This window comes from Amia ocellicauda, unplaced genomic scaffold, assembly GCF_036373705.1.
Source record: "Amia ocellicauda isolate fAmiCal2 unplaced genomic scaffold, fAmiCal2.hap1 HAP1_SCAFFOLD_30, whole genome shotgun sequence".
NCBI lineage: Eukaryota > Metazoa > Chordata > Actinopteri > Amiiformes > Amiidae > Amia > Amia ocellicauda.
Genome location: NW_027102865.1, coordinates 179693 through 202032, shown reverse-complemented (window position 1 = coordinate 202032; position 22340 = coordinate 179693). Strand labels below are relative to the sequence as shown.

The 22340-nt window shown below is 43.5% G+C and overlaps 11 non-coding genes and 27 pseudogenes across 11 annotated transcripts; all 38 read right to left on the bottom strand.

Moving 5' to 3' along the window:
* Positions 1–3200: 3200 nt before the first annotated feature.
* LOC136729283 (U5 spliceosomal RNA) lies at positions 3201–3315 on the bottom strand. Its single transcript, XR_010808894.1, has one exon. It is a non-coding gene; the product is annotated as a U5 spliceosomal RNA (small nuclear RNA).
* Positions 3316–9830: 6515 nt separating this feature from the next.
* LOC136729729 (uncharacterized) lies at positions 9831–9949 on the bottom strand (annotated as a pseudogene).
* Positions 9950–10170: 221 nt separating this feature from the next.
* On the bottom strand, positions 10171–10289 carry LOC136729077 (uncharacterized; annotated as a pseudogene).
* Positions 10290–10498: 209 nt separating this feature from the next.
* On the bottom strand, positions 10499–10617 carry LOC136729419 (5S ribosomal RNA). The gene has a single exon (XR_010809017.1). It is a non-coding gene; the product is annotated as a 5S ribosomal RNA (ribosomal RNA).
* Positions 10618–10832: 215 nt separating this feature from the next.
* Positions 10833–10951, bottom strand: LOC136729511 (uncharacterized; annotated as a pseudogene).
* A 215-nt stretch (positions 10952–11166) lies between these two features.
* Positions 11167–11285, bottom strand: LOC136729524 (uncharacterized; annotated as a pseudogene).
* Positions 11286–11501: 216 nt separating this feature from the next.
* On the bottom strand, positions 11502–11620 carry LOC136729081 (uncharacterized; annotated as a pseudogene).
* Positions 11621–11835: 215 nt separating this feature from the next.
* LOC136729575 (uncharacterized) lies at positions 11836–11954 on the bottom strand (annotated as a pseudogene).
* A 216-nt stretch (positions 11955–12170) lies between these two features.
* Positions 12171–12289, bottom strand: LOC136729054 (uncharacterized; annotated as a pseudogene).
* A 215-nt stretch (positions 12290–12504) lies between these two features.
* On the bottom strand, positions 12505–12623 carry LOC136728864 (uncharacterized; annotated as a pseudogene).
* A 210-nt stretch (positions 12624–12833) lies between these two features.
* On the bottom strand, positions 12834–12952 carry LOC136729065 (uncharacterized; annotated as a pseudogene).
* A 216-nt stretch (positions 12953–13168) lies between these two features.
* LOC136729299 (5S ribosomal RNA) lies at positions 13169–13287 on the bottom strand. Its single transcript, XR_010808909.1, has one exon. It is a non-coding gene; the product is annotated as a 5S ribosomal RNA (ribosomal RNA).
* A 210-nt stretch (positions 13288–13497) lies between these two features.
* LOC136729472 (uncharacterized) lies at positions 13498–13616 on the bottom strand (annotated as a pseudogene).
* Positions 13617–13835: 219 nt separating this feature from the next.
* LOC136729664 (uncharacterized) lies at positions 13836–13954 on the bottom strand (annotated as a pseudogene).
* A 210-nt stretch (positions 13955–14164) lies between these two features.
* LOC136728833 (uncharacterized) lies at positions 14165–14283 on the bottom strand (annotated as a pseudogene).
* Positions 14284–14499: 216 nt separating this feature from the next.
* Positions 14500–14618, bottom strand: LOC136729317 (5S ribosomal RNA). The gene has a single exon (XR_010808925.1). It is a non-coding gene; the product is annotated as a 5S ribosomal RNA (ribosomal RNA).
* Positions 14619–14828: 210 nt separating this feature from the next.
* On the bottom strand, positions 14829–14947 carry LOC136729471 (uncharacterized; annotated as a pseudogene).
* A 218-nt stretch (positions 14948–15165) lies between these two features.
* Positions 15166–15284, bottom strand: LOC136729663 (uncharacterized; annotated as a pseudogene).
* A 210-nt stretch (positions 15285–15494) lies between these two features.
* LOC136729744 (uncharacterized) lies at positions 15495–15613 on the bottom strand (annotated as a pseudogene).
* A 216-nt stretch (positions 15614–15829) lies between these two features.
* LOC136729402 (5S ribosomal RNA) lies at positions 15830–15948 on the bottom strand. Its single transcript, XR_010809002.1, has one exon. It is a non-coding gene; the product is annotated as a 5S ribosomal RNA (ribosomal RNA).
* Positions 15949–16163: 215 nt separating this feature from the next.
* LOC136729085 (uncharacterized) lies at positions 16164–16282 on the bottom strand (annotated as a pseudogene).
* A 219-nt stretch (positions 16283–16501) lies between these two features.
* On the bottom strand, positions 16502–16620 carry LOC136729223 (uncharacterized; annotated as a pseudogene).
* A 221-nt stretch (positions 16621–16841) lies between these two features.
* Positions 16842–16960, bottom strand: LOC136729234 (uncharacterized; annotated as a pseudogene).
* Positions 16961–17175: 215 nt separating this feature from the next.
* On the bottom strand, positions 17176–17294 carry LOC136729414 (5S ribosomal RNA). The gene has a single exon (XR_010809013.1). It is a non-coding gene; the product is annotated as a 5S ribosomal RNA (ribosomal RNA).
* A 214-nt stretch (positions 17295–17508) lies between these two features.
* LOC136728967 (uncharacterized) lies at positions 17509–17627 on the bottom strand (annotated as a pseudogene).
* Positions 17628–17836: 209 nt separating this feature from the next.
* On the bottom strand, positions 17837–17955 carry LOC136728958 (uncharacterized; annotated as a pseudogene).
* Positions 17956–18493: 538 nt separating this feature from the next.
* LOC136729743 (uncharacterized) lies at positions 18494–18612 on the bottom strand (annotated as a pseudogene).
* Positions 18613–18828: 216 nt separating this feature from the next.
* LOC136728806 (5S ribosomal RNA) lies at positions 18829–18947 on the bottom strand. The gene has a single exon (XR_010808818.1). It is a non-coding gene; the product is annotated as a 5S ribosomal RNA (ribosomal RNA).
* Positions 18948–19162: 215 nt separating this feature from the next.
* Positions 19163–19281, bottom strand: LOC136729134 (uncharacterized; annotated as a pseudogene).
* Positions 19282–19500: 219 nt separating this feature from the next.
* Positions 19501–19619, bottom strand: LOC136728867 (uncharacterized; annotated as a pseudogene).
* A 221-nt stretch (positions 19620–19840) lies between these two features.
* LOC136729333 (5S ribosomal RNA) lies at positions 19841–19959 on the bottom strand. Its single transcript, XR_010808940.1, has one exon. It is a non-coding gene; the product is annotated as a 5S ribosomal RNA (ribosomal RNA).
* A 217-nt stretch (positions 19960–20176) lies between these two features.
* LOC136729058 (uncharacterized) lies at positions 20177–20295 on the bottom strand (annotated as a pseudogene).
* Positions 20296–20516: 221 nt separating this feature from the next.
* Positions 20517–20635, bottom strand: LOC136729310 (5S ribosomal RNA). Its single transcript, XR_010808919.1, has one exon. It is a non-coding gene; the product is annotated as a 5S ribosomal RNA (ribosomal RNA).
* Positions 20636–20845: 210 nt separating this feature from the next.
* Positions 20846–20964, bottom strand: LOC136728910 (uncharacterized; annotated as a pseudogene).
* A 210-nt stretch (positions 20965–21174) lies between these two features.
* Positions 21175–21293, bottom strand: LOC136729598 (uncharacterized; annotated as a pseudogene).
* Positions 21294–21518: 225 nt separating this feature from the next.
* Positions 21519–21637, bottom strand: LOC136729364 (5S ribosomal RNA). Its single transcript, XR_010808968.1, has one exon. It is a non-coding gene; the product is annotated as a 5S ribosomal RNA (ribosomal RNA).
* Positions 21638–21847: 210 nt separating this feature from the next.
* Positions 21848–21966, bottom strand: LOC136729321 (5S ribosomal RNA). The gene has a single exon (XR_010808929.1). It is a non-coding gene; the product is annotated as a 5S ribosomal RNA (ribosomal RNA).
* Positions 21967–22182: 216 nt separating this feature from the next.
* LOC136729596 (uncharacterized) lies at positions 22183–22301 on the bottom strand (annotated as a pseudogene).
* Between the last annotated feature and the right edge of the window lie 39 nt (positions 22302–22340).

The window sequence follows — 22340 nt, the reverse complement described above, 5'->3', positions numbered from 1 at the left end:
AGTTCGCCTTCTTTTCCTAAAATAAAAATAAAATAAATAAAACCCTGCATTATGTCCACAGATATTTGGGGATTATATTTATTTGTCATAAAAATACTGTGCTTTGACCATACAAATTAAGATGAACAGCCAACACTGAATCAAAACTGAAGTTAAATTATATCTGGTTTAATTTATTTTGTGATTTGGGGGATTTTATTGTAAAGCACAACACACAATAAATCGTTCTTACAAATGCCAGTCAAGTATGACGAGTTTTTAGCGCCCTCACCACCACCTACCATGTTATAAGAGTATGTTAGACGTACAACACATTAATAACTTAAACATTCATTTCAAATATACTGTGATTGTATATATCAAATAGCATGTAAAGACTTTAATGTTTTTTTTTTTTTAAATAAACATTGTTACCAGTCATAATGATCTGCGCTTCATGGACAGGCCATCCACCTTTTGGAGGTTTGTTCGTGTCTCTCCACTCTGCTCTGAAGTTTCGAGTCGTCTCTTCGTCATCATCAGCAATGCTGAATAAATCAAAATTGCGAAAGCAAGCAGTGGGAATCACGCTGTAAGAGTCTTTGTCGACCCCGCTTTCCCACTTCACCAACGCGTGCATCACCGCCATACTACCTTCACCTTCTCGTCCGTTTTTCCCCCGACAAGTCACGGCACAAAAAACAGTCCCGCTCTGCATTCTGGTACTTGGCGTTCTTAATAACACCAACAGGGTGTAATCGCATAGACCACTCGAGTATAAAGTACTACATATCCCATCTGTTACAGTTTTTTTTCTTCTTCTGAAACTGCAAGCGCACTACATAAAGTTTGGCAAATGAAGAAATTTGGATGATGAGTTTACAATCTTATAAACAGTATTTAAGTAAACCTAGATATGCAATTCCAAAAAGAACAGCATCGAGATGGAGAAACAGGATACAAAAATAATAATACAATGTTTATACTTTTTGTATTTTAATTACAGTATGTAATTATTGCCTTTTGATTTACATTTACAGAAAAAGAACGGCGGCAAACGTGGACTACCCAACAAGAAGCAACAAAGTTACTAAAATATCAGATTCTCAGGTAAGCTTCATGCAGCCATACATGTATAATTATAAAATCAATCCAAAAAATAGACCTTGTTTACCCTACAACTGATTTGAGTGTTAATTCTATTTAAGATATAAAAAAATATTTTATTTTCTGAACTAATAATCTGTGAACATTCTATTATCTCTATAATTTTAATTAATACATTTATTTTATTATTGGTGGAACATTATGTTTTTCAGCTCAGATGATTTCACATACCATCAATTTTTCTGTTAATAAATGTGCAAAAACAAATCAGATGGATAGGCCCCTACATATGAACATTAAGTTAAAGGCCTAGAGTGAGTGTTCTTCACTTCCAGTCATGGCGGGCCACAATCCAGCTCTTTGTAACTCATCAACAACCAAAGACCTGGGAAAAGGGTTAAATGGCTTCAGTTAAGCCAATTAGGTAATTAAGAGCTCAACTGGAAAAAAAACAGCAGGCATAGGGGTACTTTAGGACCACAGTCACTGATATAACCTACAATGTTGTTGTAATGAAAATCAGCAGACAGTGGGCCTCCTCCAGGACTAAGGTTGAGAAGCACTGGTCTTGAAGACCACAATAACAATCGACCTCAAGGGCTAGGGATATTCGAGGTGATGCTAAACCAGTCCTGAATGTTTAAATATAATGTTATTTTCTTGTAGTGTGCCGTTGCTGTTAATGCAACCAGTTATATTGAGCCATCAAATACAGAAGCTGACGAAAGACATCAACATGTAAATTTAGTTGTAAATTTAAAGTGTGTGTGAAAAGTATTTTGTATATGGAGATTAACCCATAGTTTCACAGATAAATTGTGGACCAGTGATATTCAGGATCTTCAAAACAAGTCCTGAATGCTCAAACTTAACACTTCTTTTTTTAGAGTGTCGTTGCTGTCAATCCAGCCAGTGATGTGGAGCCATCAGATACAGAAGCTGATGAAAAACAACATGTAAATTTCCTAAATTAATATGGTGCATCAAAATACTTATTTAGCACTTTCAACTGTTTCTTTGTGATTCCTAAAATTACTTTACAGGCTGGGGCTGGGGGAAGACACTGCGCCCGCCTGGAGAAGCCTGTACAAGCCCCCCTCAATAAGAGAGCTGGCAATCTGCAGTGGAGGGTGTTACACACCATTATTGCTGTCAATTCTTTTATTACTGTTCTTAACCCTGCTGTGTCCGACGCCTGCCCATTCTGTGCTCAGAGAGAGACCGTGTTTCACTGTTTCAGCACTTGCTCTCGGTTGTCACCCATTTTTAGTCTTTTAACTCGTCTTTTTACTGATCTTAACCTGATTTTTAACACAAAGGTTTTTATTTTAGGGGCGCGATACACCAGAAAGACCAAACATGTGGACCAGCTGGTAAACTTCTTGCTGGGCCAGGCTAAAATGGCCGTCTATAAGACTAGGAAGAACAGAGTGTGTGGGGAGGGCAGTGAGGATGCAGTGAGAGTGTTTGCCATGCTGGTCAAGTGCAGAGTCAGACTAGAGTTTAACTATTACAGGCTGATGAATGATTTGGAGAGTTTTTAACAGGTCTGGTGTATTAATGATGCCCTTTGTGAATTGTATGACGGGGAGTTGGTTTTTATTATGTAATTCATTTATAGGGTTTAGTATTTGATGGTTGTTTTGTTGTGTGTATTGGGTTGCTTTCTTTAAAAGTGTACAGATCAGTGGCGGAGTTAATGCTTGTTGGGGGGAGACAAACAAAGGGGAACACTATTTTTTATTTATTTATTTTCTTTTGTATGAATTATTGCGTGTTGCAAACAGGCAATGAAGTCTGATAAAAGTCAAAAAGTCTCTCTCTCTATCACACACACACACACAGCCAGCAAGACACACAGAGCCAGCCAGCTCAGCGATGACATCACAAACATCTCTCTCAGGTGACTCCTATGACATCACAGAGCACGTACATTCCGTTGCTTGCCGTCTGTCAACCACTCAGTCACTGCCAGCCAGACTGGCTGGCTGACTGGATGGTGGGGCTGCTTGCTGCTGCTGCGTACCTTAGCAAGCTTATTTGCTTGACCGGCCTTCCTCCTCCGCCCACATGCCCACCTATGTCCGATCTGCTGTTCACCTGGATCACAGCTCCGCCCCAACAAGGCAGAGCCCCCCAAGAATGGTACAAACTCACCCACGATCCCCTCCACGGAAAGCTATAGCAAAAGGCAAAAGCATTATACGTAATGAAGAGGAACCCGAGTCCAAGACGCATCCGACCAGCCATACATATTTGTGTGTATTAAAGATCACATTTTATTACATTTAGATTTTCTGTACTTTATTACATCTTTTTGTGATTTTTAAATGTATTGTTTCTTTTCCTTATATATGTATGTATGTATGTATGTATGTGTGTGTGTGTCTGTGTGAAAGTGTATGTGTTTGTGTGTCTCTGTGTGAAAGTGAGTGTGTGTGTGTCTGTCTCTGTGTTTGTGTGTCTGTCTCTGTGTGAAAGTGAGTGTGTGTGCGTGTGTCTGTCTGTGAAAGTGTGTGTGTGTGTGTGGGTGTGACAGTGTGTATGAGTGTCTGTCTGTCATGTAACTCGCACATCTGTGAGGGCACCATTTTTGCAGAAAGAGATGTACACATTTTGGAGCAACATATGCTGCCATCCAGACATCGTCTTTTCCAGGGACATCCCTGCATTTTTCAGCAGGATAACGCCAAACCACATTCTGCCCAGATTACAAGCGCATGGTTGCGTAGGCAGAGAGTGCGGGTGCTAGCATGGCCTGCCTGCAGTCCTGACCTGTCTCCGAATTGAGAATGTGTGGCGCACTATGAAGTGCAAATTAAGACAACGAAGGCCCTGTGCAGTTGCGCAGCTGAGGAAATGCATAATGGATGAATGGGGGGAAATCCCACTTGCTAAACTTAACCAAGTGGTGTCTTCAGTGCCCAAGTGCTTAATAAGTGTTATTAAAAGAAAAGGTGATGTTACATAGTGGTAAACAGTCGACTGTCCCAACTTTCTTGGTTTCTTTTCACTGCTAATGAGATGCTGTAGAGTGAGTTAGTTATATTGCTTTCAGGAGCTCTAATCGTATTGATGAGTTCATGCAGCATTTGTAATTGAATTTCAAAAAGAAATCCTTGCTGTCTGGCCTGTGTGTATGAGATGTACTCTGTCAATCTTTGGCTAACAACTGAAACATTGGTAGAACAGAAATGGCAACATAAAAAAGAAAAGTACATTTTAAAAGAGCACATTAAATAGGATGAATATACAGTTTTTTACAATCACTTTGTCACTAATTTCAGAACCTTGATGTCATTTTTCAAAACTCTAGACACAAAACTCAAAACGGTCATCACTTGTAACACAGGCTGTCCAATGTTCAAAACATTGCATTGTGCATTCATATCTTTAAAGAAACCTTGCACTTGCAGACTTGTTGGTTCAAATAATTCATTTATCATGAAATACCATAGTAACATTTATTTAGATCACCCACACAGAAGATACCGATAGTTTCACTGTGTAGTTGTTCGTACAATCATTAAATATTGTAGTACAAAATATGTGATACATGTTTCATTATGGTACTACACATAAATACATCACTGTAAAAGGACTAGTAGAGAGAATACTACAGACACAGTGGAATCATTGAACAAAATCTGAAATGTATTGATGCAATACAATCAAATCACACCATAGGTTTCTTTGAATCCATGCAACAATAATTAGCTACAAAAAAGAACAAAACTACAGTAAAATGTCAACTGCAGTGTTCCTCACCTGGCTTAGTGTAAAACAAAGGATTGATTACTGTACTTCTGAATTTCCATCAGCCCTGTGTTCAGGTTCAGGTTCTCACAACCATTTTTCACAAGAGGCATCTTGAAACTGAACATACCTGAACATACTCAGTCATCAGCTGCTTCACTCTGTCTGCATTTCTTTCAAAAGGCACACTATACTCTGTGCTACACATTGGTATGCAGTATACAGTCATTTGACAATTGAGAGTAGCCTAATGTTTAGTGCATGCTGAAGACTTGCCGCTTCTCAGTACGGAAATTTCTGATGATTGAGGCCACAGTTGATCCTGAGTTGATTCTGAGGTTTGATTGAATCATTGTAGCTGCCTCAGTCATGGTCATGCCATGATTTACAACATGCTCTACAACTATTTCTCGGATTTCACTGGACACTATTTGCTGTTGCTGCCGCTGTCTGGTCCGTGGCCTTGTCCTCTACCACGTTCCCCCAACACCTCTCAAATGAGGCCCATGGCTGCCTCTCTGGTGAGGCCTAAGCCCTCCTCTATGACGAGGCCCACGACCACCTCTCAGAAGGGGTGCATGTCCCCTTCCATTCCTTTGACCACCACGTCTTCCTCCTCCCACTGCTTGACCTCTATTGTGACCTGGATGACCTGCCGGCTCCATGTTATCACTGTGTTGCTGGGGTGGATAGCACTCATTTCACTCGATACTCGTACCACAATGTGAAATCAATCATCAATAACCAGTTGGCAGTATTGGAAAAGCAATTACAAGGGCCTGCATACATACAGTAATGTCAAATCTGATGTGGAAGAACAATCATCTTCAACCAGGTTGGAGCGTTAGTTGCAATGCCTTTAATACACGCAGCGTGGAGAGGAACAGTGACTCAAGTAGATCCCAAAGTCGCTCTGCCTTCATTTTAACAGTCAGAGCTTTTATACACAAAAATCAAAGAGCTGGTTATAATCAGAAAGTCATTACTATGTTATCTTAAAAGTTAGCTAAGCAGAATTTATATCATTATAGGACAGAGTTCATAGATCAACACATGGATTAGGGAGCAGGCACTTCAATCATACTGTTTGACATTGTCTCCAAGATTCTCATCGTAAATAACAAACAGAAATCAAACTACCTTCTGGCCTGACCTTCTAGCTTGACCTTATCTTTCTTAAGTATACAAGAGAGAAAAACAGGTATTAGAGAAAGAATTTCTAACTTTCCTTCCACACTGCAAACATGGTGTGGAAAAGTGCTACATGATGATGAATGATGATGAAATATTACATCCATAGATAATGTAGTCCAACTGGTTCATGCTCCTCGTTTATTGATGTCAATGGATCTCATTATCCTGAAACTTTCATGATCGAAACATGGAATATTGTTTGTCAGTTTCCATAAAATTATGCATTAAGAGTAATGCAACAGTCACTTATCATTTTGAGCAGCTGTATCAATTGATAGTTAGATCTTTGTAATGAAATGAATAGACAGTGATCTCAGATGTAATGTGTGAATTGCATTTTGAAATGGTAATACTTTGATGTTAAGTTGTGTCATTTTAGTTCAATGAACAAATGATCTGAGGTTGATGTGTATTGTATCCAAGCAATTGTAAAAAAGTGTTAGAGTTTTGAAAAATGTGCATTTTGATCATCGGGTGTGAGTTTAGTGTCTAGAGTTTTGAAAAATGACATCAAGGTTCTGAAATGAGTGCCAAAGTGATTGTAAAAAAGTGTAATATCAGGGGACAGTGGCTATTAGTGATCTGGCCTTCCGTGGCCTCTGTATTAATGTAACAGGTCACATTGTATGTGTACACTGATACTTGATAGTATAATATAGTACAAGTAAAAAACATACATAGGTATCATAGAAGTATTTTGCAGAAATGATTATGGATAGTTATCAAAATGGAGAGGAAATGCTAAATCCAGTCTCCCCAGGCTGAGCTTCTATTGCTGCACCTGCTAAGTGGCTGCTGGCCCCACTATATGGATAGAGCCACACCAAGTACAAGAGTCTCCCCATTGCTATTTATATCTCCCTATCCAGTCTTCTATAGGTGTCAGGGTGGGGTGCCTATTCCCCTGCATGCTTTGAAACCTATAGCACCTGGGACGCACACTTGGGATCCGGTTCCTCTGCCCCTCACATACACATGAGGAATCCTAGGTGCTCAATACGTCATACTGTCTCTTTCATCTCATGTGTAAACTATGGACAAATACATGACTAAACGTGTTTAGTTGCTTTTCCCAGAATGCTTTGCGCCACGATATGCAAATAACGGGGACTATGATTGGCTCCCTGACATTACCCACACTGCGACTGATGCTACCCATTTCACTACCCAACAAAGACCCATAATATGCGTGTGTCTGTCTGTCTGTCTGTCAAAGTATGTGTGTGTGTTTCTGTGTGTGTCTGTGTCTGTCTGTCTGTGTGTGAAAGTGTGTGTGTGTCTGTCTGTCTGTCTGTCATGTAACTTGCACATCTGTGAGGGCACCACTAATGCAGAAAGAGATGTACACATATTGTTTATTTTCCATATATATGTATGTATGTATGTATGCATGTCCAATTGCTTTGACAATACAAATGAATTGAATTGAGAGGGAGAGAGAGAGAGTAAGAGAGAGAGAGAGAGAGACAGACAGACAGACAGACAGAGAGACACACACACACACACACACACACACACAGAAAGCCAGCCAGCCAGCTCAGCGATGACATGACGAGCCTCTCTCAGCTTACTGCTATGACATCACAGAGCACGTACATTCCGTTTAACAAATCGTTAAACAAAAAAGGTTATAAACACATTGACTACAACACCGGTTAGTAAGACGAAGGTGAGTCTCTCGTTAGTATTATTAGTCAGACATTAAATAACTACGCAGGTTAGTATTTATGTCAGGTAACTTCTCGTTATATATATATCAGTCTCATTTACGTTTAGGTGCCGAGAAAGATCCTATTTGTTACCACAATTTCCCTTAACTGATTATTATTCAATGATTAAGGATAGGCAGGGCCACCAATAATCTAATGTCTATTAACTTGTGTCAATTTCAGACTAAACAGTTAAACAGGAATGAGAAGATATTTCTCGGCGTTGACAGATTTTATTTCTAAAATTATCAACAAAACAGTTTAATGCAACTCACATTTATATTTAAGAAAACTAAATGATATTACACATTCTAGAGTTATGAATCACAGATTAACATTTCTAATTGATTTCTCAAATGTCATGAATCACAAACTCCAAACTGTTAAACTTATGTGAACTTCGTCGCAGAGAGGCCTCTCTGGCTTCGGGCTCAGATAACAGCACACGGCACGAGGTCCGTGTGGTTTGGAACAAAGGCAGTCCGGTTCGGCTTTGTCCAAGAACTTCCACTCAGTCGATGCACCTGGAAGTTGGGGTTTCGGGAATGTAGAGTCGTTTCCAAACAGATTTACCATTGGTTTGAAGGCTCCAAGGTTGTGCACAAAATCTTCTTTGTAAGCATGGTTCCACCGTAGTTACTTGAAGACGAAGTCTTTGAGGAAAGCAGGGCCCTGTTTGTTCCAAGGGTCAAGTTTCTTAAGACTCAAATAGCTATTTAAGTGACTGACACTTTCGTATTCAGTCGACTTAGTCAATTGTCCAGCTGTAAAACTCCACTGATCAGGTGGGTCTGTGAAGTTATTTATTTAATAAAGTCCTTTAAAATAATTCTTCGCTCAATCTCCTTCTCATAGTTTAACTCTTCTGTTGCCGGCAAAGACTTGGTTGGTTTCTGATTCCGGTTCTGGCAACAGAGCTACAGGTTGAGCTGTGGCAGCGAGTTTCTGGTTCAGGTGAGAGAGAGAGAGAGAGAAAGACTGTCCGCTGTTCCTTATAGTCTGTCAGATCAGTAGGTGATTGGTCCCTGAGTTCTTGAGATTGGATTTCGGTTTCAGCCCCCAGTGTCCTATTGGAGGGAGGCTTTATTTATGACTGATGTCAATCCATGCCATCTTTTGGAAATGCCGGTTGGCCTGGGTTCGTAGCTCTATGTCGGGATTTCGGCTCTCATCCACTTCAAAGAGTTTTTATCACCTACAGGCCCCTTTCTCCAGACATCTCATAGCAGAATTCCAAACTATTTGGCCTCTTCTCGGTGCCATCCTCCCCAAAACTGTCACTTTGATGCAAACCAGTTCCAAGCTGATGAGCTAAGGAAATCTGATAACTTTGGGGGGGGAGAGGTCTTCTTTAGATCAGTGCTTCAGCTCAGAGCCCAAATGCTCTTATCCAAATACACCCAACATAACGCTACATATGTATGTATGTATGTATATATGTGTAGAAGGAAAATTAGAAATTATTTTCTTACACCTGTTTTTCTCTCTTGTATACTTAAGAAAGATACGGTCAAGCTAGAAGGTCAGCCCAGAAGATAGTTTGATTTCTGTTTGTTATTTACGATGAGAACCTTGGAGACATTGTCAAACGGTATGACCTACGTGCCTGTTCCCTAAAACCATGTGTTGACCTATGAACTCTGTTCTATAATGATATATGTTCTGCTTAGTTAGCCTTTAAGATAACATAGTAATGACTTTCTAGCATGTATGGATGTATGTATGTATGTATATATATATATATATATATATATATATATATATATATATGTATGTATGTCCAATTGCTTTGACAATACAAATGAATTGAATTGAGAGGAAGAGAGAGAGAGAGAGAGAGAGAGAAAGAGAGAGAGAGAGACAGACAGACAGACAGACAGCTCAGCGATGACATCACGAGCCTCTCTCAGCTGACTGCTATGACATCACAGAGCACGTACATTCCGTTGCTTGTCGTCTGTCAACCACTCAGTCACTGCTAGCCAGACTGTCCCTAAGACAAAGTGTACAATACTTCAATTATATCTCCTCCAGACAGATAAAGAGTATTAAGAGCTACGATGAAGATACCCAGGAGACGTAAAAAGCTTGCATCACCTGGTATTTCCTGGAGGTCACCCATCCAAGTACTAACCAGGCCCTGGCCCGTTTAGTTTCCAAGGTCTGACGAGACCGGGCACGTTCAGGACGGTGTGGCCGCAAGCCGAGATGCCTGGCTGCATGATGTCTCTTAAAGGCTGGCGGGTATTGACGGAATTTCCAGCAAAAAATAAAAAATAAAAAAATAAAAAAATGGAGGGAAAAATAACAGTGCAGGAAAGGGTGTTGAAAGTAGCCGGGAACGTGTACAATTCTTCAATTATATCTCCTCCAGACAGAAAGAGATTATTAAGAGCTACGATGAAGTTACCCAGGAGACGTAAAAAACTTGCAGCACCTGGTATTTCTAGGAGATCTCCCATCCAAGTACTGACCAGGCCATGCCCCGTTTAGCTTCCGAGATCTGACGAGACGGGGTGCGTCCAGGACGGTGTAGCCGCAAGCCGAGAGGCCTGGCTGCATGATGTCTCTTAAAGGCTGACGGGTGTTGACGGAACTTCCAGCAAATAAAAAAAGAAAAATGGAGGGAAAAATATCAGTTCAGCAAAGGGTGTTGAAAGTAGCCGGGTACGTGTACATTTCTTCAATTATATCTCCTCCAGACAGAAAGAGAGTATTAAGATCTACGATGATGTTACCCAGGAGACGTATAAAGCTTGCAGCACCTGGTATTTCCAGGAGGTCACCCATCCAAGTACTGACCAGGCCCTGCCCTGTATAGCTTCCGAGATCTGATGAGATCGGTCGCGTTCAGGACGGCGTGGCCGCAAGCCGAGACGCCTGGCAGCATGATGTCTCTTAAAGGCGGGCGGGTTTTGACGGACCTTCCAGCAAAAAAAAAAAGAAAAATGAAAAATGGAGGGAAAAATATCAGTGCAGCAAAGGGTGTTGAAAGTTGCCGGGTACGTGTACATTTCTTCAATTGTATCTTCTCCTGACAGAAAGAGAGTATTAAGAGCTACAATGAAGTTACTCAGGAGACTAAAAAGCTTGCAGCACCAGGTATTTCCAGAAGGTCTCCCATCCAAGTACTGACCAAGTCTTGCCCCGTTTAGCTTCCGAGATCTGATGAGATCGGGCGCATTCAGGACGGTGTGGCCGCAAACCTAGAGGCCTGGATGTATGAAGTCTCTTAAAGGCTGGCGGGTATTGACGGAAGTTCCAGCAAAAAAAAAAGAAATAAGAAAAATGGAGGGAAAAATATCAGTGCAGCAAAGGGTGTTAAATGTAGCTGGGTACGTGTACAATACTTCAATTATATCTCCTCCAGACAGAAAGCGAGTATGAAGAGCTACGATGAAGTTACCCAAGTGATGTAAAAAGCTTGCAGCACCTGGTATCTCCAGGAGGTCTCCCATCTAAGTACTGACCAGGCCCTGCCCCGTTTAGCTTCCGAGATCTGACGAGATCGTGCGCATTCAGGATGGTGTGGCCACAAGCCGAGATGCCTGGCTGCATGATGTCTCTTAAAGGCTGGAGGATATTGACAGAACTTCCAGCAAAATAAAGAAGAAAAAAGAAAAATGGAGGGAAAAATATCAGTGCAGCAAAGGGAGTTGAAAGTAGCCGGGTACGTGTACAATTCTTCAATTATATCTCCTCCAGACAGAAAGAGAGTATTAAGAGCTATGATGAAGTTACCCAGGAGACGTAAGAAGCTTGCAGCACCTGGTATTTCCAGGAGGTCTCCCATCCAAGTACAGAATAGACACTGCCCCGTTTAGCTTCCGAGATCTGATGAGATTGGGCGCGTTCAGGACGGTGTGGCCGCAAACCAAGAGGCCTGGCTGCATGAAGTCTCTTAAAGGCTGGCGGGTATTGACGGAACTGCCAGCAAAAAAAAAAGAAATAAGAAAAATGGAGTGAAAAATTTCAGTGCAGCAAAGGGAGTTGAAAGTAGCCGGGTACGTGTACAATTCTTCAATTATATCTCCTCCAGACAGAAAGAGAGTATTAAGAGCTATGATGAAGTTACCCAGGAGACGTAAGAAGCTTGCAGCACCTGGTATTTCCAGGAGGTCTCCCATCCAAGTACTGATCAGGCCCTGCCCCGTTCAGCTTCCGAGATCTGACGAAATCGGGCACGTTCAGGACGGTGTGGCCGCAAACAAAGAGGCCTGGCTGCATGATGTCTCTTAAAGGCTGGCGGGTATTGATGGAACTTCCAGCAAAAAAAATAAGAAAAAAGAAAAATGGAGAGAAACAAATCAGTGCAGCAAAGGGTTTTGAAAGTAGCCGGGTAGGTGTACAATTCTTCAATTATATCTCCTCCAGACAGAAAGAGAGTATAAAGAGCTACGATGAAGTTTCCCAGGAGACGTAAAAATCTTGCAGCACCTTGTATTTCCAGGAGGTCACCCATCGAAGTACTGACCAGGCCCTGCCCAGTTTAGCTTCCGAGAGCTGACGAGATGGGGCGCGTTCAGGACGGTGTGGCCGCAAGCCAAGAGGCCTTGCTGCATGATGTCTCTTAAAGGCTGGCGGATATTGACGGAACTTCCAGAAAAAAGAAAAAAGAAAAAGAAAAATGGAGGGAAAAATATCAGTGCAGCAAAGGGTGTTAAAAGTAGCAGAGTACGTGTACAATACTTCAATTATATCTCCTCCAGACAGAAAGAGTGTATTAAGAGCTAAGATAAAGTTACCCAGGAGACGTAAAAGCTTGCAGCACGAGGTATTTCCAGGAGGTCTCACATTCATGTACTGACCAGGTCCTGCCCCGTTTAGCTTCCGAGATCTGACGAGATCGGGTGCGTTCAGGATGGTGTGGCCGCAAGCTGAGATGCCTGGCTGCATGATGTCTCTTAAAGGCTGGCGGGTATTGACGGAACTGCCAGCAAAAAAAAAAAAGAAAAATAGAGGGAAATATACCATTGCAGCAAAGGGTGTTGAAAGTAGCCAGGTACGTGTACAATTCTTCAATTATATCTCCTGGAGACAGAAAGAGAGTATTAAGAGCTACGATGAAGTTACCCAGGAGACGTAAAAAGCTTGCAGCACCTGGTATTTCCAGGAGCTCTCCCATCCAAGTACTGAGCAGGCCCTGCCCCGTTTAGCTTCCGAAATCTGATATGATCGGGCGCGTTCTGGACGGTGTGACTACAAGCCAAGAGGCCTGGCTGCATGATGTCTCTTAAAGGCTGGCGGATATTGATGGAACTTCCAGCAAAAAAAAACAATAAAAAGAAAAATGGAGGGAAAAATATCAGTGCAGCAAAGGGTGTTGAAAGTAGCCTAGTACGTGTACAATTCTTCAATTATATCTCCTCCAGACAGAAAGAGAGTATTAAGAGCTACGATGAAGTTACCCAGGAGACGTAAAAGGCTTGCAGCACCTGGTATTTCTCGGAGGTCTCCCATCCAAGTACTGACCAGGCCCTGCCCCGTTTAGCTTCCGAGATCTGACGAGATCGGGCGCGTTCAGGATGGTGTGGCCGCAAGCCGAGATGCCTGGCTGCATGATGTCTCTTAAAGGCTGGCGGGTATTGACGGAACTGCCAGCAAAAAAAAAAAAGAAAAATAGAGGGAAATATACCAGTGCAGCAAAGGGTGTTGAAAGTAGCCGGGTACGTGTACAATTCTTCAATTATATCTCCTGGAGACAGAAAGAGAGTATTAAGAGCTACGATGAAGTTACCCAGGAGACGTAAAAAGTTTGCAGCACCTGGTATTTCTAGGAGGTCTCCCATCCAAGTACTGACCAGGCCCTGCACCGTTTAGCTTCCGAGATCTGACGAGATCGGGCGCATTCAGGACGGTGTGGCCGCAAGCCGAGAGGCCTGGCTACATGATGTCTCTTAATGGCTGGCGGGTATTGACGGAACTTCCAGCAAAAAAAAAAAAAAAAAAAAAAGAAAAATGGAGGGAAAAATATCAGTGCAGTAATGGGTTTTGAAAGTAGCCGGGTACGTGTACAATACTTCAATTATATCTCCTCCAGACAGATAGAGAGTATTAAGAGCTACGATAAAGTTACCCAGGAGAAGTAAAAGCTTGCAGCACCAGGTATTTCCAGGAGGTCTCACATTCATGTACTGACCAGGTCCTGCCCCGTTTAGCTTCCGAGATCTGACGAGATCGGGCGCGTTCAGGATGGTGTGGCCGCAAGCCGAGATGCCTGGCTGCATGATGTCTCTTAAAGGCTGGCGGGTATTGACGGAACTGCCAGCAAAAAAAAAAAAGAAAAATAGAGGGAAATATACCATTGCAGCAAAGGGTGTTGAAAATAGCCAGGTACGTGTACAATTCTTCAATTATATCTCCTGGAGACAGAAAGAGAGTATTAAGAGCTACGATGAAGTTACCCAGGAGACGTAAAAAGCTTGCAGCACCTGGTATTTCCAGGAGGTCTCCCATCCAAGTACTGAGCAGGCCCTGCCCCGTTTAGCTTCCGAAATCTGATATGATCGGGCGCGTTCTGGACGGTGTGACTACAAGCCAAGAGGCCTGGCTGCATGATGTCTCTTAAAGGCTGGCGGATATTGATGGAACTTCCAGCAAAAAAAAACAATAAAAAGAAAAATGGAGGGAAAAATATCAGTGCAGCAAAGGGTGTTGAAAGTAGCCTAGTACGTGTACAATTCTTCAATTATATCTCCTCCAGACAGAAAGAGAGTATTAAGAGCTACGATGAAGTTACCCAGGAGACGTAAAAGGCTTGCAGCACCTGGTATTTTTCGGAGGTCTCCCATCCAAGTACTGACCAGGCCCTGCCCCGTTTAGCTTCCGAGATCTGACGAGATCGGGCGCGTTCAGGATGGTGTGGCCGCAAGCCGAGATGCCTGGCTGCATGATGTCTCTTAAAGGCTGGCGGGTATTGACGGAACTGCCAGCAAAAAAAAAAAAGAAAAATAGAGGGAAATATACCAGTGCAGCAAAGGGTGTTGAAAGTAGCCGGGTACGTGTACAATTCTTCAATTATATCTCCTGGAGACAGAAAGAGAGTATTAAGAGCTACGATGAAGTTACCCAGGAGACGTAAAAAGTTTGCAGCACCTGGTATTTCTAGGAGGTCTCCCATCCAAGTACTGACCAGGCCCTGCACCGTTTAGCTTCCGAGATCTGACGAGATCGGGCGCATTCAGGACGGTGTGGCCGCAAGCCGAGAGGCCTGGCTACATGATGTCTCTTAATGGCTGGCGGGTATTGACGGAACTTCCAGCAAAAAAAAAAAAAAAGAAAAAGAAAAATGGAGGGAAAAATATCAGTGCAGTAATGGGTTTTGAAAGTAGCCGGATACGTGTACAATACTTCAATTATATCTCCTCCAGACAGATAGAGAGTATTAAGAGCTACGATAAAGTTACCCAGGAGAAGTAAAAGCTTGCAGCACCAGGTATTTCCAGGAGGTCTCACATTCATGTACTGACCAGGTCCTGCCCCGTTTAGCTTCCGAGATCTGACGAGATCGGGCGCGTTCAGGATGGTGTGGCCGCAAGCCGAGATGCCTGGCTGCATGATGTCTCTTAAAGGCTGGCGGGTATTGACGGAACTGCCAGCAAAAAAAAAAAAGAAAAATAGAGGGAAATATACCAGTGCAGCACAGGGTGTTGAAAGTAGCCGGGTACGTGTACAATTCTTCAATTATATCTCCTGGAGAAAGAAAGAGAGTATTAAGAGCTACGATGAAGTTACCCAGGAGACGTAAAAAGCTTGCAGCACCTGGTATTTCCAGGAGGTCACACATCCAAGTACTGACCAGGCCCTGCCCCGTTTAGCTTCCGAAATCTGATATGATCGGGCGCGTTCAGGACGGTGTGACTACAAGCCAAGAGGCCTGGCTGCATGATGTCTCTTAAAGGCTGGCGGATATTGACGGAACTTCCAGCAAAAAAATAAAATAAAAAGAAAAATGGAGGGAAAAATATCAGTGCAGCAAAGGCTGTTGAAAGTAGCATAGTACGTGTACAATTCTTCAATTATATCTACTGGAGACAGAAAGAGAGTATTAAGAGCTACGATGAAGTTACCCAGGAGACGTAAAAGGCTTGCAGCACCTGGTATTTCTAGGAGGTCTCGCATCCAAGTACTGACCAGGCCCTGCCCCGTTTAGCTTCCGAGATCTGACGAGATCGGGCGCATTCAGGACGGTGTGGCCGCAAGCCGAGAGGCCTGGCTACATGATGTCTCTTAATGGCTGGCGGGTATTGACGGAACTTCCAGCAAAAAAAAAAAAAAAAAAGAAAAATGGATGGAAAAATATCAGTGCAGCAAAGGGTGTTGACAGTAGCTGGGTACGTGTACAATACTTCAAATATATCTCCTCCAGACAGATAGAGAGTATTAAGAGCTACGATAAAGTTACCCAGGAGACGTAAAAGCTTGCAGCACCAGGTATTTCCAGGAGGTCTCACATTCATGTACCGACCAGGTCCTTCCCCGTTTAGCTTCCAAGATCTGACGAGATCGGGCGAGTTCAGGATGGTGTGGCCGCAAGCCGAAAGGCCTGGCTGCATGATGTCTCTTAAAGGTTGGCGGGTATTGACGGAACTTCCAGCAAAAAAAAATAAAAAAAAAATAGAAAAATGGAGGGAAAAATATCAGTGCAGGAAAGGGTGTTGAAAGTAGCCGGGTACGTGTACAATTCTTCAATTATATCTCCTGCAGACTGAAAGAGAGTATTAAGAGCTACGATAAAGTTACCCAGGAGACGTAAAAGCTTGCAGCACCTGGTATTTCCAGGAGGTCTCACATTCAAGTACTGACCAGGTCCTGCCCCGTTTAGCTTCCGAGATCTGACGATATCATGCGCATTCAGGACGGTGTGGCCAAAAGCCGAGAGGCCGGGCTGCATGATGTCTCTTAAAGGCTAGCGGGTATTGACGGAACTTCCAGCAAAAAATAAAAAATAAATAAATAGAAAAATGGAGGGAAAAATATCAGTGCAGGACAGGGTGTTGAAAGTAGCCGGGTACATGTACAATTCTTCAATTATATCTCCTCCAGACTGAATGAGAGTATTAAGAGCTACTCTGAAGTTACCCAGGAGATGTAAAAAGCTTTCAGCACCTGGTATTTCCAGGAGGTCACCCATCCAATTACTGACCAGGCCCTGCCTAGTTTCTCTTCCGAGATCTGACGAGATCTTGCGTCTTCAGGACGGTGTGGCCTCAAGCCAAGAGGCCTGGCTGCATGATGTGTCTTAAAGGCTGGAGGGTATTGATGGAACTTCCAGCAAAAAACAAAAGAAAAAAGAAAAATGGAGGGAAAAATATCAGTGCAGCAAATGGTGTTGACAGTAGCTGGGTACGTGTACAATTCTTCAATTATATCTCCTCCAGACAGATAGAGAGTATTAAGAGCTACGATAAAGTTACCCAGGAGACGTAAAAGCTTGCAGCACCAGGTATTTCCAGGAGGTCTCACATTCAAGTACTGACCAGGTCCTGCCCCGTTTAGCTTCCGAGATCTGACGAGATCGGGTGCGTTCAGGACGGTGTGGCCGCAAGCCGAGATGTCTGGCTGCATGATGTCTCTTAAAGGCTGGCGGGTATTGACGGAACTTCCAGCAAAAAAAAAAAAAAAAAGAAAAATGGATGGAAAAATATCAGTGCAGCAAAGGGTGTTGACAGTAGCTGGGTACGTGTACAATACTTCAATTATATCTCCTCCAGACAGATAGAGAGTATTAAGAGCTACGATAAAGTTACCCAGGAGACGTGAAAGCTTGCAGCACCAGGTATTTCCAGGAGGTCTCACATTCATGTACTGACCAGGTCCTGCCCCGTTTAGCTTCCAAGATCTGACGAGATCGGGAGAGTTCAGGATGGTGTGGCCGCAAGCCGAAAGTCCTGGCTGCATGATGTCTCTTAAAGGTTGGCGGGTATTGACGGAACTTCCAGCAAAAAAAAAAAAAAAAAATGGATGGAAAAATGTCAGTGCAGCAAAGGGTGTTGACAGTAGCTGGGTACGTGTACAATACTTCAATTAAATCTCCTCCAGACAGATAGAGAGTATTAAGAGCTACGATAAAGTTACCCAGGAGACGTAAAAGCTTGCAGCACGAGGTATTTCCAGGAGGTCTCACATTCATGTACTGACCAGGTCCTGCCCCGTTTAGCTTCCGAGATCTGACGAGATCGGGCGCGTTCAGGATGGTGTGGCTGCAAGCCGAGATGCCTGGCTGCATGATGTCTCTTAAAGGCTGGCGGGTATTGACGGAACTGCCAGCCAAAAAAAAAAAGAAAAATAGAGGGAAAAATACCAGTGCAGCAAAGGGTGTTGAAAGTAGCCGGGTACGTGTACAATTCTTCAATTATATATTCTCCAGACAGAAAGAGAGTATTAAGAGCTACGATGAAGTTCCCCAGGAGACGTAAAAAGCTGGCAGCACCTGGTATTTCCAGAAGGTCTCCCATCCAAGTACTGACCAGGCCCTGCCCCATTTAGTTTCCGAGATCTTCCGAGATCGGGCGGGTTCAGGACTGTGTGTCCGCAAACCGAGAGGCCTGGTTGCATGATGTCTCTTAAAGGCTGGCGGGTATTGACGGAACGTCCAGCAAAAAAAAAAAAAAAAATTGAGGGAAATATACCAGTGCAGCAAAGGGTGTTGAAAGTAGCCTAGTACGTGTACAATTCTTCAATTATATCTCCTGGAGACAGAAAGAGAGTATTAAGAGCTACGATGAAGTTACCCAGGAGAAGTAAAAAGCTTGCAGCACCTGGTATTTCCAGGAGGTCACACATCCAAGTACTGACCAGGCCCTGCCCCGTTTAGCTTCCGAAATCTGATATGATCGGGCGCGTTCAGGACGGTGTGACTACAAGCCAAGAGGCCTGGCTGCATGATGTCTCTTAAAGGCTGGCGGATATTGACGGAACTTCCAGCAAAAAAATAAAATAAAAAGAAAAATGGAGGGAAAAATATCAGTGCAGCAAAGGGTGTTGAAAGTAGCCTAGTACGTGTACAATTCTTCAATTATATCTCCTGGAGACAGAAAGAGAGTATTAAGAGCTACGATGAAGTTACCCAGGAGACGTAAAAGGCTTGCAGCACCTGGTATTTCTAGGAGGTCTCCCATCCAAGTACTGACCAGGCCCTGCCCCGTTTAGCTTCCGAGATCTGACGAGATCGGGCGCAATCAGGACGGTGTGGCCGCAAGCCGAGAGGCCTGGCTGCATGATGTCTCTTAAAGGTTGGCGGGTATTGACGGAACTTCCAGCAAAAAAAAAAAAAAAAAAGAAAAATGGATGGAAAAATATCAGTGCAGCAAAGGGTGTTGACAGTAGCTGGGTACGTGTACAATACTTCAAATATATCTCCTCCAGACAGATAGAGAGTATTAAGAGCTACGATAAAGTTACCCAGGAGACGTAAAAGCTTGCAGCACCAGGTATTTCCAGGAGGTCTCACATTCATGTACCGACCAGGTCCTTCCCCGTTTAGCTTCCAAGATCTGACGAGATCGGGCGAGTTAAGGATGGTGTGGCCGCAAGCCGAAAGGCCTGGCTGCATGATGTCTCTTAAAGGTTGGCGGGTATTGACGGAACTTCCAGCAAAAAAAAATAAAAAAAAAATAGAAAAATGGAGGGAAAAATATCAGTGCAGCAAAGGATGTTGACAGTAGCTGGGTACGTGTACAATACTTCAATTATATCTCCTCCAGACAGATAGAGAGTATTAAGAGCTACGATAAAGTTACCCAGGAGACGTAAAAGCTTGCAGCACCAGGTATTTCCAGGAGGTCTCACAGTCATGTACTGACCAGGTCCTGCCCCGTTTAGCTTCCGAGATCTGACGAGATCGGGCACGTTCAGGATGGTGTGGCCGCAAGCCGAGATGCCTGGCTGCATGATGTCTCTTAAAGGTTGGCGGGTATTGACAGAACTTCAAGCAAAAAAAAAAAATAATAAAAAAAAAAAAATGGATGGAAAAATATCAGTGCAGCAAAGGGTGTTGACAGTAGCTGGGTACGTGTACAATACTTAAATTATATCTCCTCTGGACAGATAGAGAGTATTAAGAGCTACGATGAAGTTACCCAGGAGACGTAAAAGGCTTGCAGCACCTGGTATTTCTAGGAGGTCTCCCATCCAAGTACTGACCAGGCCCTGCCCCGTTTAGCTTCCGAGATCTGACGAGATCGGGCGCATTCAGGACGGTGTGGCCGCAAGCCCAGAGGCCTGGCTGCATTATGTCTCTTAAAGGTTGGCGGGTATTGACGGAACTTCCAGCAGAAAAAAAAAAAAAAAAAGAAAAATGGATGGAAAAATATCAGTGCAGCAAAGGGTGTTGACAGTAGCTGGGTACGTGTACAATACTTCAATTATATCTCCATCCAGACAGATAGAGAGTATTAAGAGCTACGATAAAGTTACCCAGGAGACGTAAAAGCTTGCAGCACCAGGTATTTCCAGGAGGTCTCACATTCATGTACCGACCAGGTCCTGCCCCGTTTAGCTTCCAAGATCTGACGAGATCGGGCGAGTTCAGGATGGTGTGGCCGCAAGCCGAGACGCCTGGCTGCATGATGTCTCTTAAAGGTTGGCGGGTATTGACAGAACTTCAAGCAAAAAAAAAAAAAAAAAAAAAAAAAAAAATGGATGGAAAAATATCAGTGCAGCAAAGGGTGTTGACAGTAGCTGGGTACGTGTACAATACTTAAATTATATCTCCTCCGGACAGATAGAGAGTATTAAGAGCTACGATGAAGTTACCCAGGAGACGTAAAAAGCTTGCAGCACCTGGTATTTCTAGGAGGTCTACCATCCAAGTACTGACCAGGCCCTGCCCCGTTTAGCTTCCGAGATCTGACGAGATCGGGCGCGTTCAGGATGGTGTGGCCGCAAGCCAAGATGCCTGGCTGCATGATGTCTCTTAAAGGCTGGCGGGTATTGACGGAACTGCCAGCAAAAAAAAAAAAGAAAAATAGAGGGAAAAATACCAGTGCAGCAAAGGGTGTTGAAAGTAGCCGGGTACGTGTACAATTCTTCAATTATATCTTCTCCAGACAGAAAGAGAGTATTAAGAGCTACGATGAAGTTCCCCAGGAGACGTAAAAAGCTGGCAGCACCTGGTATTTCCAGGAGGTCTCACATTTAAGTACTGACCAGGTCCTGCCCCGTTTAGCTTCCGAGATCTGACAAGATCGGGCGCGTTCAGGACGGTGTGGCCGCAAGCCGAGATGTCTGGCTGCATGATGTCTCTTAAAGGCTGGCGGGTATTGACGGAACTGCCAGCAAAAAAAAAAAAGAAAAATAGAGGGAAATATACCAGTGCAGCAAAGGGTGTTGAAAGTAGCCGGGTACGTGTACAATTCTTCAATTATATCTCCTGGAGACAGAAAGAGAGTATTAAGAGCTACGATGAAGTTACCCAGGAGACGTAAAAAGCTTGCAGCACCTGGTATTTCTAGGAGGTCTCCCATCCAAGTACTGACCAGGCCCTGCACCGTTTAGCTTCCGAGATCTGACGAGATCGGGCGCATTCAGGACGGTGTGTCCACAAGCCGAAAGCCCTGGCTGCATGATGTCTCTTAAAGGTTGGCGGGTATTGACGGAACTTCCAGCAAAAAAATAAAAGAAAAAAAGAAAAAAGAAAAATGGATGGAAAAATATCAGTGCAGCAAATGGTGTTGACAGTAGCTGGGTACGTGTACAATACTTCAATTATATCTCCTCCAGACAGATAGAGAGTATTAAGAGTTACGATGAAGTTACCCAGGAGACGTAAAAAGCTTGCAGCACCTGGTATTTCTAGGAGGTCTCCCATCCAAGTACTGACCAGGCCCTGCACCGTTTAGCTTCCGAGATCTGACGAGATCGGGCGCGTTCAGGACGGTGTGGCCGCAAGCCGAAAGCCCTGGCTGCATGATGTCTCTTAAAGGCTGGCGGGTATTGACGGAACTGCCAGGAAAAAAAAAAAAGAAAAATAGAGGGAAATATACCAGTGCAGCAAAGGGTGTTGAAAGTAGCCTAGTACGTGTACAATTCTTCAATTATATCTCCTGGAGACAGAAAGAGAGTATTAAGAGCTACGATGAAGTTACCCAGGAGACGTAAAAGGCTTGCAGCACCTGGTATTTCTAGGAGGTCTCCCATCCAAGTACTGACCAGGCCCTGCCCCGTTTAGCTTCCGAGATCTGACGAGATCGGGCGCATTCAGGACGGTGTGGCCGCAAGCCGAGAGGCCTGGCTGCATTATGTCTCTTAAAGGTTGGCGGGTATTGACGGAACTTCCAGCAGAAAAAAAAAAAAAAAAGAAAAATGGATGGAAAAATATCAGTGCAGCAAAGGATGTTGACAGTAGCTGGGTACGTGTACAATACTTCAATTATATCTCCTCCAGACAGATAGAGAGTATTAAGAGCTACGATAAAGTTACCCAGGAGACGTAAAAAGCTTGCAGCACCTGGTATTTCTAGGAGGTCTCCCATCCAAGTACTGACCAGGCCCTGCACCGTTTAGCTTCCGAGATCTGACGAGATCGGGCGCATTCAGGACGGTGTGTCCACAAGCCGAAAGCCCTGGCTGCATGATGTCTCTTAAAGGTTGGCG